General features: G+C 36.7%; 1 protein-coding gene across 8 annotated transcripts in view; it reads left to right on the forward strand.

Moving 5' to 3' along the window:
- The window catches only part of STAG2 (stromal antigen 2), an 80866-nt gene that overhangs the window by 2433 nt on the left and 62978 nt on the right, over positions 1 to 15455 (forward strand). The gene's annotated exons all lie outside the window — the stretch shown is intronic.

The raw sequence follows: 15455 nt of genomic DNA on the forward strand, positions 1-15455 counted from the left end.
GGCGGTCTCTTCCTCCGAGCCCGGCCGGGCCCCTCCGCTCGGCTCGGGGCGAGCGCGGCCGGCGCTGCTCGGGCTCCGCTCGGCATCCCGCTTGCACGTCTCGCGGGGCTGCTGGAAGGGAACCGGAGGAAAATGCCTTTTGGATCGCTTCTCTGGAAGCCGTTGCACGACCGCTTTTATCTGTTTTGTTGAATCCTGTTTTAAATGACCAAGAACGAGAGTTCCTACAGCGAGGTGTTCACCAACCATAAGTCTCCCTGTGAACTCTTGGCAGTTTCGTCTCGATTTGTGATTGATTATTTCTTTCTCGTTTGTAGTGTTTGGCTATTCGAAACAACTTTTTCCGTTTTTCATAGTCTCTTTTCCTTGAATCAATAATCTATTTATTATTCCTGCAGTATTTATCTCGTGTTGAACTCTCCCAAGACTTATCCTTGTACAGGCTGGCTGATTGTATGTAGAGAAATAAATACCATGAGTGATTATGCAATTGACCATCATTAATCTCTGTCATCTTGGTATCACTTGTTCATTATCCTCAACTCATAATTTTGTGGATTTGTCTTCCTGATGATCAGTTGCAAACTCATTACCACAGATCTGGTATAGGGCTCTTTATTGGGCAAACACAGTTTGTGTTCTTTTATGGTATAATAACAATTTCATTACTAAATGAAACATGGTGTAAGAGCTGCCTTGCGTTTAGTAGCATTAACATGAATATTTTTGCTACTGAAAGCCCTGGAGGTGAACAGGCTGGAATTCCCACACTGTTCTGACTAATCAAAGACTAAAAAATTTCGAAGTTATACAGAGGAGAAAAATATTAATTGAATCCCATCTCTGACAGATAGATCTTGCTCTGTAGCTCATAGGGCTCATGTTGGTCATTCTTGACAAAAACAGTGACATTTTATGGTGTTGTCTACAGGTGGGCTTTGTGCAGCTTTGAGACAAACCCCTGAATTTCTGTTGCTGTTGTTTGTATTAAGGTAGCTGTGGTAAACTTAAGGATGGCTGTTGTATAAGCTTAAATTCAACCAACCAAAAAACCCACAAGCATGGAATTAGGTGATAGGAGAGACTTTAATTTTTCTGTGATACTTCTAGCATTCAGATAACTTCCAAGTTATGTACTTGGGCCAGAGGTATGCTCTTGTAGCTTTTTCATGCATTTACAGTTTTATGCTGAATAAAGTCAATAAGCAAAGTAAGGATTTGTTAAACCTGTATTTAATAAGTGAAGTTAAAATTTATGTACAGCTCTCGTCTTTTAGATATAAGGTCTTGATGTTTTGCAAATGAAAACTGAAATTAATTTGAGTTGGTTCAAATCAAGGATTCTGTGATACTTGAATATATTTCTAAAAAATTGGGTTTTGTGAAATGACAAGAAATTGCTAGTTCATAGATTATTAAAATACTTAGTTTAAAAATGTATTATGTTACTTGAATAGCATTTGTTTTATAGATTGGAATATTCAGTTAGCTGGTAGGTAATTTAAATCAAATTCCACAAATATATCATATTTGAACTTTACATGTTCAAGTCTTTCAATGTTTGGGGTGAAATAATTTCCACTTGGAAGGAGTGTAAATATAATTGTCAGTTAAATACTGTCTAGGTTTGTTTTGTCTTAGTATAACTTACCAATAGCAACTGAATTATATAAAAAAAGGTAACCTAGACAGCTTTTCTTGAATATTACATGCTACTGCGGTCTCCTGTAGAAAATAGCTACAGCAAACAAACCACTTGAAAGTTCCTGCTCTTGGTGGTGGGAGCAACTGTGTTAGACTTAGTTGTCATGAAATGATGTTGGCACATCAAGGCTTTATGAGCTTTTTTGAATTAGATTGCTCTTTTGTCATTCCTCGTTTGCCGTTTTCATTTGTGGTCTTACTGTCTCAGTTGTTTTGCTGCAGGCAAATATTTTAGGAACTTTTCTGAAACTCTTGTGTCACTAAGAAAAGGTTGTATGTTTTACAGAAACCTGAAGTACTTCGGTTGCTTATTTTCACCAAATGAATCCCAGAAAATAAGCAAATATTTCTGCTTGTTACTTGTGCTTGTTGGTTGTGGTATTCTGTGGAATTCTGTGTTTTGTCAGATGAGACAAGGTTTTCGACTCAGTGTGATCTCTGCCTACAGTGGCCATTTCTTCTCTGACTAAATTGAAAACTCAGAATATTATAGGTGTGAATTTCCAAATGGTTCTCTTGGGTTTTGGTGGTGGATGTTGTTTTGTGTTTGTTTGTTTTCCTCTTTTTTTCTTTTTTTGATGTAATTAAGAAAACATACTGGAAACAGGAATATGTTGTCTATTTGGTCTCTGTCAGCGAGATGTGAGAATTTCCAAGAGCTTCATCTGGTTGAATACTTGTTTTGTCATGGAAAGAAGTGATTGATAGCAGCCATCAGCATACCAGTTTAATACTCTTAAATAAAAGCTTTGCTCTCTTTCTCGGTATCATTTAAAACATATTCTTAAAACTTCATCTTATATGAGGATCATTGAGACAGAAGAAGAGGGTGATAATTTAGTCCTTGGGAAACAGAGGTGAGCAGGGAATTGGAGTTTTAGGTTGGAAAAAAAAAGCTTGCACACAGCAAATATATGGAGGAATGGAAAGAACTCTTTTTCATGTGCATCACAAAAACGTAAATGGTGACATCGCCTGGAGCCGTGGTTTAGATTCAATACCATCCAGCGTTTTAGATGAACTCCTCTTTTAAACTCAAAGGCTAAGTAAAAATGGGGATTCTTCAAAGTCCCATAGTTCCCGGGTCACTGGCACCGGCAGTCCTGCGGTGTGGGCTGTTCTGGGCCTCCTGCTTCCTGACCCTCCTGTCCTGTAGACTCAGAGGTGGAGCGGAACGGGGCTGCAGGCACGTGGAACGCCCTGGTTAGGTGCGTGGGGCCGCTCCCGGCAGGACGGAGCGCGGGGCGTGCCGAGCCTCCGGCGGCTGCGCAGCGACCGCCCCCGGTCCCCAGGGGGCGCCCCGGCGGCGGGGCCGCGGCTGCGCGGCTGGGGGAGCCTGCTGTGAGGGATGGGGCGCGGGGAAGTGGCGGGGAGTGCCTTCGGTCGCCTTGGGAGTGTCACATCTGCGGAACTGCAGCTCTTGGGCGAGCATCTGTTCGGTCTAAAAGACTCATTTGGAGAGTAAACCAGTTAAGCACTTCCATTCAGTGAACAGATTTCGTGTTTGAAGATTAGCACAGTGACTTTTTATGTTAGGAAAAAAAAATTAACTTTCAAAGAGTTCTGCATTTGTGGTTTTAAGGGTAAGTCTTAGGATCTGATGTGATTTTTGACAAGGTCGAGTATTTACTTAAGTGTGCTATAGCAAAACTCATTTTGAGAGTAAAAGGTTAAAATTTAAATTTTAATCCTAGGTTGTTTTAACTAGAATTTATTTTCCTAAAGTATTCTCATCTTGAAGTTCATAAAAATCTGGTAAAGTTAGAAATTAATTTTTTGTGAGAATAAATACAAAGTAAGGGAAATCTCTGAAGGTGACCTTCATTTAGATCATCACAGACAATTGTAGGACTGGTGCTGGTTTGTTGAAGTTGGGAAGCTTGTCTTGAGAAAGATGTTTCAGTCTTTGAGTGTATCAACACATAAACTGTATTATTTTTTTCTTGATCCTGTCAGTTTGATGAGTGAAATCACTGAGACTAGACCAGAATCCTAGATTTGATGGGTTATGCCATTCCATTATTTCACAAATATTCAGTCAGTTTTTAGTATCTCTGTATTTTCCAAGTTTTCCACTGTTTAATTGTCCTAGATCTATGAGATCTTGGGTAGAGAAGAGGGAAAGGGAAATATTCTTTCACAAACATTTCCTGAGATCTGGCACCCAATTTTGGAGATAGCAGTGTGGGAAAATTTGATCCCTCATGGTACCCCTGTGGTTTTCATGTGGCAGCTGGCTTTTCCTAGTTTTTCTGGCTACAGATTTGCATGGTGGAGCCCAGGACTAGTCTGTATTTAAACTTCTTTATGCCAGTTTGAGACAGAAATGAAGGACATATAGGACTATATTTGTGTTCAGCTTGCTTTTGTCTTATTGTGGCTTCAGAGGGAAAAATAAGTTACTTGTCTGCTAGCTGCTTTGTCCAGGTATATACTTAATTGTTGTCTATTCTGCACATTTTTTTTTTATCGTGTAGCTAGCTATGATTTCTGCCTTTGGAAGGCTTATTTTTGTACAATATGATCAGAAGAGGGAGTAGATGTAAGAAGATTGTCATATATAGCAGGGTAGTTTGTGATCTGTGATTGAGAAGCTGATCACAATACCTACCCGAAAAAGTATCTGAGAACATGTGTTGGTTGGTTTTAGGTTTTTTTGTGATTTTTTTTTTTTTTTTTTTTTTTTGGTAGGTAGGTGAGGGGTTTATTTTCTTATGGCTCTGAATTTAATGGCTTATTTGTGCTGCCCTTACACAACCTTTTATGCATTTTACTTTTCTATGATTTATTTCAGTAAACATTAGTTATTATATTAGAATAAGGAAATATGTATGACACTAGAAAACATTTTGTTTGCTGTGGCAGTTTTTTGTTACTGCTTCTCTGTACCTCTAGACAGGAAAGTATTTTTGTTATATCTGTTCCCATTGTTCAAGGGTTGATAGAACAAGCTGATGACTTCTGCTTGTGTTTTCAAAAAGGTCTCAAATGGTGTGTGTTGCCATATAATGGATATCTTTGCATCTTTGATTTAGATTGATAAGAATTATAGCTGAAATTTCAGGGTTTCCTCTTAACAAAATAATGCATTTGAAGATACTGGCATTTTGGAAAAGACAAAACATTTCTGAAACTACAGACCATTTTTAAAAAGTAACAATGAACCTTAGATATGCATGTTTTATTAATTTGGGGTTGCATTCCAAATCGGACTTTGGAGTTGTGGCAAAGGTTTGGTGAAATGCTGCTTAGTTTCTGGCCTGTGAGTGAGCTGTGGGTGGTGTGGAGGACACATGACCCTACCTGCAGGCTCCCCTCAGGTTTCTCCCTCTCCAGTGGTACCTCAGTCCCAGTGACTGCAGGCATCATGTGATGAACACTCTGCTTCCTGGGAGGGTGTGTGTTCTACTTTGTGTGGTCACATAGCAAAGAGTACTTAATGCAGTTATTTTCCTGTTGCTTAGTCCATGTGAACTGATTGGAAAGAGATGGGCATTGTCGATGGGGAGGTAATCTTGCAGTTCTTGATTATGGCTGAATTGCAGCTTTTTACTGAACTGAAGATTTCAGCCTAAGACCTTCCTTGCAGCATCATATCTGGGCGAAAGAAAATTGACTTCTACTTTGTTTGCAAATAAAAATAAGCTGTTCAAGGTAAGGCTTTTTCAATATTTCATGCTATTGTCTGTTATTCCTTTACGTAAAACTCAGTTCATCCCTTAAGAAGGATTAACTGAAAATTTGGACCATATCAAGTCTTAGTAAGCAGATAATAAGCAAGTGATATATTTACTTGATTTTTTTATCTTTGTCAGAGTATAATCTTCCAGCAAGGAGAGTTCATTATAAGTAGGGTTACATATATATATATAGTTATATATAAACTATTATAAGAGTTTGTATTGAGTAGGGGTGTGAGTATTAAAGGTCTGTATTTTTTCATGTGTTACTTTTATTAATGTGCTGTGGGTAATTGAATATATGGATTACTGAAGTTACAAAAATCTCTAATGTAAGTAGTAAGTGTCAAGAACACAGATTTGTAATTTATGCATGCATTTGAGGTGTCTGGTTTTCAGTCTGAAGGTGACTGTCTGACAGGAGTCCTGGAATAAGACATTTTTTATAATTATGGATATAGTGGTGAACTAATTCAATTTGTGTAAGATTATTATGATGTTCTTTCCAAGGGAGGAAACTGGAAAGACTTGATCAAGGCTGCAGTCTATATATTGTATGGCAGAGCTGTGCTTGTGGCAGGGAAATAGGGAAGAGAATTGATATATTGTAATTTGATTTAGGGTAAAGAATACAATTTAAATGTATTTGAAAAGGAGGAAAGTATCATATTAATAATTTAAGATTAATAACGTAAGTATTTGTGAAACCTGGCTGTTTTGTACTGTTTTGGGATGAGAATGGTATTCTTGTAGCAAAGTTCCAGTTTGGCGTATGGCTATATGCTATTTTTATTTTTTCTTATGTACCTGTTAGGACAACTGTATGCAAAATACTTTCTTTTAACACCAGTGAAACAAAGCTTTGTGTAATGAATGCACAGTTGCTTCCTGGAAGTAATGCCACAGTGAAAAAATTATTTGTGTTCTTGGTCACAGAGTTGCTTAGGTGGGAAAGGACTCATGGAGGTCTAATCTAGCCTTCTTCTTAAATCTTATCCTGTAAGGCCACTTGTCAAGTTTTGAATGTCTCAGGGGATAAAGTTTCCACAATCTCTCTGACAATCTATTAGGCTGTTCCTATTGGAAGGTCCTCCTTCAGATTTTAAAGTTATCTTAAGTTCCTGTGAAGATTCATGTGCTTCACCCCTTCAGTATATGTTTAGAAAGTATCCCCTGATGCTGGAGGCTTGGGACTAATGTCCTGATTTAGAGCTCGTAATGTTTTTTTTTGCTGGGAATTTTAGAAAAAGAAGTAAATGACTTTTTGGTACCTCCTTTTCTCTTCCCTCTTGTTTCATGTGCTGTATTTATCTTCTGTCTGTGCTCAAGCTTCACTTACTGTGTCTGATGAAGTCTTGCAAATAAAACTCCTTTCCTAAGCATTTACCTATTCACTTAAGTGTCATTCATACACTAATCAAAATGATTCTTCTTGCAGTTTTCATATTTAAGCAGTTATATTTTTATTCCTTCTCATAAGTATTATTTCTAGAAACCTACAGTTCATTTGAAACTATGGTAACCAGAAAGGAAAGCTGCACAAGTATCTCTTTTGGATCTGTGGTATAGGTCTGTTGTTACTTGCCTAATAAACAATTGGCTAAAGAAAAGGTGAAACTGGCTTTTGCATGTTGATTGACCAAATATAGAAATGGTTTAAGAAGGCAAATGCTTCAACGATGGAAAATGTTTGTGTTTTCTTCCCCACTCAATTACATTTATTTTCAATATTCTGCGTTTAAGCTGTTCTTGTTTTATTGTGTGCTTCCATCCAGCTAGTTTTGAGAAGTTGTGTTTTCAAAGCTGGTATTAGTATTTGATTAATTTAAAAATGTTTATCAATTAAAAAGTATTGCTGATGCAGTGATATGTATGCTTTATTACCACTCTGCTATGAAACAAACCAGATTTTGTACACAGATGGGCTGTGGCTTGACAGTTGAAACATAATAAAAAAAACCAATCCTCTAGGAATTTTATTTCTCTTGCTGCATTGCATTGTCTCTGTTATACTGCTAAATTTCTATTCAGCAGTACAGTGGTTTTATGAAAGTTAACTTAGAGTATGATTGTAGCTCAGATTAGTACTTGGTACTAAACAGAAATTTTCGAAGGTGGCATGATACAGATTGTTTACATCAATATGATACAAAAATGTCAAAAACATATTTAGACACTTTCAATTGAATAGCATTGGCTACAAGAAAATACACAAAGTCATCCTCTTCATATACGGTAGTCACTCATTAAGATTCTTCCTATTCACCCCCAAATGCAGTAGCAATCTCTGTAAAATTGAATTCTCAGGGGTTTTCCTTTTTGTGCCAAGGGGCTGTAAACTATGCACAGCATACCTTGCATTCAAAACTGGTTAGAGAGGTTTTGTTTACATGAGAGGATTTATGCATTCTTGCATAATCCTACAAATGGGCTTAGTCTTCCCCTATCTCCAGTTAAGGGAAGCATGGAAAAATTCTAATGGTTCTTTTGGATGCAAGATTGACTCAATATTCCTGGCAGCTTGGGGATTTAAGGAACTTACTGAAGTTTTTCAGTTCCTTTACAATAAGCACTTGTTTGTTAGTATATAAGGAGTTAAGCATCCTGGGAGATGAAATGTGATTACTATGATGAAGGGAAATATAGCAAGAAAGATAGGAAAAGCAGGAACATGTAAGAATATGGTGATGAATACTAGAACCATTTCAAAAGTACATTGTATGTCTAGTTCTATCATCTTCTCTTTTTTATTCTATTGTGGAATATGTTGGCATTGAGTTACTAGATACATACAGTATAAGTAATTAAGGCTTTAATGTAGAAACTTAATCTTGGAATGCATTGCCAGACATGGAAAGGTGCAAATGTTTGTCTTGAATGTTTAATTCTTCAGTTTCTAGCTATCAAACATTAAAGGCTTTTTGAACAGGATTTGAAGGGGATCTTCAAATGATGATCCATTGAAAATGTAGTTTATTCTGTGAGGGTAGCTGGTGGAGAGACTAGCTACTTTGCTGATGTGAAAGAACATAATTGAGAAGTTATGTAACAAAGTAATTTTTCAATGTAACTTCACATACAGTTTCCTCTCTCATTCATAGTGTTCTTCCTTCCATGCTTGTTTGCTTCAAGCTACTGAAGATGAGCTTTCCCAATTACAGGGCAATTCCTGTAGGTACTACAGTAGGTGATGATACTAAGGTGGTTCTGTCTCTGTGTCCTGACCATATGCTCTGTTGTTGCGTTTTATGACTCTTGAACCCTACAACTGAACTGGTTTAAGGAGCTAAACTCTGAAGAAGAATATTTTTCTGTGGGTTAAATTCCTGTGGTGTCAAACGTGTGCTGTTTTTTCATGAAAGAGGATATTGGAGCCTTTGGCCAATAAGAATACAGAAATACTCGATATTTCAGTAGTTGAAGTGTTTTATCAGTTACCTGGCCAAACAGTAGTAGCAGCGTCTTCTGTAACTGTGGAGCCAGGAAAAGAAAATTGTATTCCTGCTGTCATCTACTACTTTTGTACCTGGTCTTACTCATAAAAACCACCAGGCTGACATGCCAGTTCCAAAAGTAGTCCTCTAATCTCTGCAGTGATCTCAATTTTATCTTCCCCCCACCCTTCCCAAATGTTGCAAAGTTTGTCATAGATCAGTTAGAGTTCCACAAGGAAATTCTAGTTCATTTGTGTGAATTTATGCAGGCAGGAAGATGATGTATATTTTTCTCTGGTTTCAGTCTGTGCACTGGTTAGAAGTTGTGCAGGTGTTACTGGGAATAAGATGGAAGGGGTAAGAGAAGATTTTAAGAACAGTTATAGAAGATTTTTCTTGCAGCTTTGGCATGGTTAATCAAATGCTGTTGTAAAAACCCTGTTAGACCTCCTCCTTCAGCTGGATGCTTACCAGCCTGCTGTGGTTAGATCTTATTATGAGCCTTTGCACTCTTGAGTTTTCTGTGGTTCCTGGAAGCTGCAGTGCCAGTTCTTTACATGAGGTGTGGCTTTGGCCTGTTTACAGAATATGGACCATGCTATGCAATGATCATAAGTCCCGTTCCTCATAAGTTCGGTGGTTTTTGGGGCATGCTGAGGCTACAGGTCTTATCTCTTAGTGTACGTGATAATTAAATCAGACATACAATTTTTTAATCTCAGAGTATTAATATTGTCCTTCAGAGATATTGAGAAATGCCTGAATATATCATGTAGTCACATGATATATTTATTTATATTACATGATATACTCCTCTTTACTTCAGTTTTGGGTCAATTTAGACCATTTTGTTTTCTTCCCCCCTTGGAAGAAAGCTTGCAGAGTGTTCTTTGCAACGTGGGATTCTAGCTAAGAAGATGCTGGCTGTCTTTATGTGTTTGGGAAGAGCTTTGCTCTTGAATGATCAGAAGCTATTACATTGTGACTCACTGCCTAATTCCTCGCCATTTTAGATTTTAAATCCAGGAAAACTAGTCTACTCTAGGCAGAACTGTGATGTATTGAAAATAAGATTCTATATGAAAACCCAACTGACACCTACACTGACAGCTGACTTTGGTTTGTGAAGTTGTAGTCTGGTCAGGAATACTAGGCAAGCAGGAAAGTTGTAAATACAAGGTGTTTGGAGTTCTGCAGATCATTTTAGGTTGTACAGAGGATTATAGAGATGTGGGTTGTTCAGCATGCATTTATATAAGCTGTGGTGGAGCCGGAGTTTCTTTTTTGGTGTTGGAATTTGTAGCAGGCAGTGGGCATTGGTTCTCCCCAGTTTTGCAGGTGCTCCTTAGAAGGACTGTTGTGAATATAGCTGCAATTGCCTGAGCTCTCTGTTTCTTCTTACTGCTGTTGAAATGTTTCTGTGGGACTTCCCTGCTTGGAAGCATGCCAGAATGATTGTGTGGGAAGACTTAATACTGGCTACTTACATAGCATTTTGTATGTTCAAACTCTTTTGCAAATATTAACTAATCTTTATTTAATATTTGAGCCTAATTTCTGTCACTATAAATCAGTAACAGACAGTTATGACCCCTATTTTTTTGATGTCAAAAGAACAAAATGCTGTAACTAGAATAGTAAGAATAATCTTTATCATCTCATTAACATACCATCTTTTGTTGCTGGACTCTTCTTGTTTCATGTGATGTAGAAAAAAGTTACAAATGAAGTGCATTGCTACTCTTCAGGTGGTCTCTGCATTGTAAAATGGTGACAGTGGAAAGAAATCGCATTGTGTTCATTTTGTTTGTGGTATTTCAAGCTTTTCTGTGTTGTTTTTTGTTTATGCAATATTAAGGTTTGTTTCCTTCCAGTCTGGGGAGCCATGGCATATTCATAATAAGTAATACTGTGAGAGTAATGTTCATTCTGAGCTTGCTGCTTAAGAACTGTCATTCATCTTAAAATGTATGGTTAGGTTCAAAATACCTGTAAAAGTTACTAAGGTTTACCCTACTTGTGTTTTGGCATTATAAATGCCAGTTTTCAGTTACCTGATATTTATTAAATAGAACTGCTATGACAAATTCTTTAAGCTATTAGTGGTTTAATTATTGTAAGGTTCTCACAGCACCAAACCTAAAGCAGCTGTGGATGTTTATATTATGGTCCCATATTTTAATTTGAAAATTACTGTTATATTGCTTTTTGTTGATGCTAAATCTAATCACTACTAATTGACTGCTGTGTTGTATGGCAGTGTTTTGCTGCAGCAGTATCTAAAAAATAAGTGTATGGATTTCAAACAGATTTATAATTAAAAATGTCCCTTTTGAGGGGCAGTTTTTGCAGATAGTTTGTTTTGCATTGTATTAACCAGATTTTCTACAGCTTCCTTTTATTTTGAAGAGAAAATAGTTTTCTTCATGTAATTTACAGCTGTAGTTTGCATGAAGTGATAAATGTGTCTTTGAATTTGGATTGGATATGTTTTCATGTTAAGTATCTTCTAAAAGTGTGGCCTCAGTTCTGGCTTAAGTGTTAAGAATTTGTTATTGCAACTTTTGCTTTGGGAGTTAAACATGAAAGAGTTTTATACAGTGAATTGCATGCTGGAAACAACATGGATTAATAGGAAGAAGTATTGAGGTGTCAGGGTCCTTAGTATAGGTGTGGTAGTGTGCTAAACCAGCTCATTTTCTTCACCACGACTGGCCTGGACACTCCTCCATTGTATTGGGTTCTATCTTGGAGACACTCACTGAATGCTAAAGGAAATGAAGTGGTTTAGACTTATTGGTCTTAAGCTTTTAACAGAGAATTCAAAAAGAAATCCCCTAAATTAATGTATTTTTTAAAATTTGTTTTCATTTGTAATAGCATTATTTGTAGAAGCTACACAAATCAATGAAGAAAATAATTAGAAATAGTACTAGTTCTCATTACATACTCTTGGAGTATTGAACCTACTGAGTGGTGAGTGCTATCTGTGTTGGAATAAAGCTAGTCCTGGCTTTTCATGGACGAATGGTAGATTCTAATCATGTCTGATGTGTTGAAGTAATTTTGCAATAATTAATGGATTAGAGAACCTATGTGAAACCAGTCTAGGTTGTACTTGGTAAAATGAGCTAGTGGTTCATTTTTCTGCAGGAATTTAACAATTTTCTATTTCTCTCACATCACTGCTGCTTTCATTGCCATTTTATGTAGGTTTTAGGCAAAGGTGATCAACTGTTGGATTATCAGAACATTGAATTTATTCAGACAGCACAAACTAGAGTGAGTTAAGAATTTCATTACTGTGGAAAAAGCAGCATGTGGGGCCAGGCTTTTCTGTTTCATAGCTGGCTAGGTAACGCTTAGTACAGGCACTTGGGTGTTGTACTAAATATTCCTTGTAGTGCATAGCCAGAGAGAGTAGGCTGGATTTGGAGCAGTGTATGGCAACTTCTAGAGCAGTTGTAGCTACCAGAACAGTTCGGACATTTCTGTTTGCTTTTGATGGAACTGGACGGTTGATTATGTCTGCCATAGTATCTCACTGATTTTCAAAAGAGCTGTTTTGCACCGGCCACAGGATTCTTTTGTTGAGCCAGCTCAGCTTATTAAACTGTTGGACATCTAATTAATTTGAAAAGAAATTAATAGGTTGTTGCTCAACAAAGAATATGACAAGTGCCTTTGACTGTGAGGTATGGCCAGAAGTAAATGCAAGGGGGCAGTGGGACTGCTCTTTTTCCTGTAGCAACCCATCTATTTTATTGTATTATCAAGCTCATATGGTTATTGTTTGTAGTTTCATTCATTGTTTATCCAAAAAACAGGATAGTTAATGCAGTATCTTCAAAAATTGGTATAAATGTCCTCTTAGTTGATAAGTGAAAGGAGTAACAGAATAAAATTTGAAATTACTAGAATTTGGCAAACTTGTTACGGTTGAACAGCTTCCTTTTCTACAGGTCAGTGACAAGTTGACAAGACGTAGAAAAGGCTAAGGTTGTGAAATATGAATGTAAGTGGGAATGATGGAAGTGCTTAAGTTGTAGAATGCCTTTTGTATAACATGTAATGTGCTTTATATTCTATTTAATAATAGTAGTGTAAAATGTTTTAACTGCTGGAAGGTGTGGTAGTTTAAAATGTCTATTCAATTTTTAGATTTAGTAGTTTCTGTACAAAATACTTAAAAATGACATTTAGAGTAGAAGGGTTTGTTTTGCAGGTCATATATTAGACTTGTGTACCATAGTATATTGAGCATAGTTTCTATAGTTTCTATGACCAAGAGTCATGGAAACACGGGATATCTGTGTTACTTAGATTTAAGGGGTTCTCTGGAGTCACTAGTCTGGGAATATATTATACTTCAAATGAAATGGAGAATGATTCATCACGTGTTTTGGGGAACCTGTAAATGGCTGAATTAATGAGTTATTCAACAGTATAAGCTGAATATTGCTGTAAAATCATTGCTGTTTCAGGCATCATACAAAACCTTAATTATTGCAGTTGTCACATCCTGAAACAGTATCTTGTAGCAAATCCGAAGTTTTTATCTTCTATGGTAATAACAAGCAAAAAAAGTTACTTGAAAAATGTATTTCACCAGTGTTTTTACTAGATCCTCAAATCTTGAGAAAGTGATGCTAAGGAATATCTTTATGGTTATACATGGAGTGAGTTCAAAAGGAGAGCAAAATAGGTTGTTTATGTTAAGAGAAATGTAAATTGCTGAGAAATAGAGCTATCAAAATGGCAAGGAAAAAGTGGCTTAGACTATTTTAATGATATACTATAATGATAAATCAACATTGAAGAAAATGCAAACTCATGGCAGGAAGGAGTTCCTTTAAGGAAAACGTGGTTGGGTATATACTACTGTATTTTGGTGTGTTATAGTCTGTATTTGCTTTACTGGATAAATAAGGTGTTTACTTTTGGAGATACTTAATCCTGCTATGTAATTTAAGGTTTTTATTCTAAAAATACTATTGTATTTTAATTCTGTAGAGTAATGGTGACTTTTGAAGCTGTGTGTTCTGTATGTGTCTTCTCTTTCTTCATCTGTGTTCTTGACAACCTCCTTTTCCCCCAAAGCACACAATTCAACCTGTGCTAGCTACATAAAGGAAGGGCCTCCATTGTCTGTAATACTGCTTTTAGTATTGCTTCAGATTGTTTTTTAAGTTGTAAAAGAGTTAAATCTCATTTTTAGTGCCCATCTCTTGTGCATAAAGCCTGACAGCATTTGTAACTATCAATAAATAAAAAATGCCACAGCTGCATATTATTAGGAAGATGCTGACTTATTTTTCCTGTGCTAACTTAATTCTTCCTGTTTGTAAAATCAACCTGTGATCCAGCAGGTTTAATGATGGATCACATACCTTCTGTCCAGGACAGAAGATCTGGTAAATACAAAATTATGGAAAAGGAGTTGTGGGCCTCAGCTAAGGGACATCAAGGTTTTTTGAGTGTGTAATCTGGACTACTTTTGTCCAAGTATGAACACTTGTGTTATCACAGTCAAAGGACTCTTGGGTGTGCTTTCATGTCTTGTTGGCACAGAAGACAAATGCTTATGCAGAAACCGTGGAAGATGGTGTGATTTAAGTATCATGCTGCAATTTTTGACTGTCTCGTAAATTAGTCTGTGTTTAGACTCTTTGGTGGCTTAATTTTGGAATGAGCTGGTTTTTTTGTTCTAAAAATGTCATGCAGTGGGTTATTCCCCTGAGTGTTGTTTCTTGTGGACTTTGTATGTTGACACTATAGGTGAGCATACCTGCTGTGTGCATTATCTCCTTGTATTGCTTCATGGGGTACAAAATTAAATTTGTAAGCTACATTATTGTTGAACTTCCTAGTAACTGTGAGGAATTACTAGACTACCTATCTCTTCATTGAGATTTTAATTAAAGATACTGCAGAAAAGCTTAATTTTACTTAATAAATACTAATTTATAAGGTAGGTAAATACAATCCATATCATAATGGCAGAATATTAATCTTCTGATGATAATTTGGTAGCAGTTACTTTCCTGAAGTAATTCTTTAACCATGCCATTTTAATTTTTTCTTCCTGCTCTCTCATTCCTGCCCCCAGATATTTAGATTTATGATTAGCACCTGTCATTTAATGCTCTTAACTACTCTGTCTTCTGGAATGCTCTTCAAGACATGATAGTGCTGCCCTATTTAACTGTAAATGATTTTTTTTTTTTTTTTACATTGATGTTTGCTAGTTCATTTTGTTACGTAAATGGTCTTTTGAGTAACAAGTAGGAAGGGGGGCGTTGTCAGTAATGGAGATATAGGCTAATGGGTCCACATCAACCACTACCACTGACAAAGCTTAGGAAACTCTACCAGGACCTTTTAAAAAAAATCTGATAAACCAGGGGAAGTGTGAGGGCACCCTGGGGTCTTGGGGACCTGTTCATTGCTATGGAAGTAGACTTGATCACTTAATACCAGTTACGGCAAAAGGCTGTAAAGGGAGAAATAAAATATTTTCCCTGATTTTGTCACTTACAATTCTTTATCTAGATGTACAGTTTCCTATGCAGTATTACAAAGGCTCTTTAAAATTATTTTTTAAAAAATACAGTTTTAGGCTTCTATAGATATGCCT

Source organism: Parus major, chromosome 4A, assembly GCF_001522545.3.
Source record: "Parus major isolate Abel chromosome 4A, Parus_major1.1, whole genome shotgun sequence".
Lineage (NCBI taxonomy): Eukaryota > Metazoa > Chordata > Aves > Passeriformes > Paridae > Parus > Parus major.